Here is a 1,252-nt window from a genome sequence, read left to right on the forward strand (position 1 = left end):
GCCCTGGGGGGTAGCAATGCTACCGGAGCGTCGTGGATGTAGCTGAGGGTTTGGCCCGGATGTTGCTCCCGGGTGTCCCTATGGGCCGACCTGACACAACCAGCTGGAGAGGTCCACTGGTCAAAGACCGTCCGTGGGAAGTCAAAGAGTTAGATCTCGTGGTCAACCGCTCCTGGGTTAGGCGGGACGGGGGCCCTGGGGGTAGCAATGCCACCGGAGCGTCGTACCGGGCCCTCATACATGCGGGGTGGTGTTGTGGCATGTCCTAAGAGCCGGCACGCGTCTCCGGGGTGTGCCCCCCTCACGGACGGCGCCGCCGCCGGCACCTGGAGGGGGAAAGCAGACGTGTCGGGTCTACACGGCGTGGATATGTAGCTGTGGGTTTGGTCCGGATGTTGCTCCCAGGTGTCCCTCTGTCGATGACCCCCTCCCCCTTCACTCACCTGACGAACTAAGCTACCCAGCCCCCACCCCCACCTCACCGTCGACCAGGCCACGGCCTTGGCGGACAAAGCTGCTCGAATTCGGCGCCTCCCCTCCCCTCCCCTCCCCTCCCCTCTGTGTGGTTCCGGGAGAGGAGAGGGCCGAGCGGTTTTAAAAAAATAAAAAATCTATATGAAATAATAACACATAAAAAATGAAAATTATAACTATAAAAAAATTAAAAAATCTATATGAAATAAAAAAGAATAAATGTATAACTATAAGAAAACATTAAAATAAAAAAGGAAAATAAAACTATGCCGGATCGTCAGGCACTCGGTAACGGTACCATGTATCATTTTTAATATAATTATATACCATGTATCATTCAAAAAAAATTCAAGAACGTGTATTTGAAAATATTTAATATGTACGTACAAATATTTTATATATATACGAAACTTTTCAATGCGTTTGAAAATAATATACACTAAAAATATATTTGAAGACAGTTAATAATATATGCCAGGTGTGTAATTAACATGTATACGGCTAGTTTGTAATTAACTTGTATAAAAAAAGAAATATACCTATGCCTACGGCTTAGCCGTCGGCATATATGCCACGTGGCATGACTAATATATGCCGACGGCTAAGCCGTCGGCATAGTTCCCTTATCCACTCCCCACTCACCCCCTCCACTCGTTCGTCCCCCCTCCACTCGTTCGTCCCCGACCCCGACCCGCGCTAGCTAGCTGCCGCCGCCGCCCGCCGCTGCTCCCCGCCGCCCGCCCTCCGCCGCTCCACCCACGCCACTCTTCCCTCCCTC

This window comes from Triticum dicoccoides, chromosome 6A (genome assembly GCF_002162155.2).
Source record: "Triticum dicoccoides isolate Atlit2015 ecotype Zavitan chromosome 6A, WEW_v2.0, whole genome shotgun sequence".
NCBI lineage: Eukaryota > Viridiplantae > Streptophyta > Magnoliopsida > Poales > Poaceae > Triticum > Triticum dicoccoides.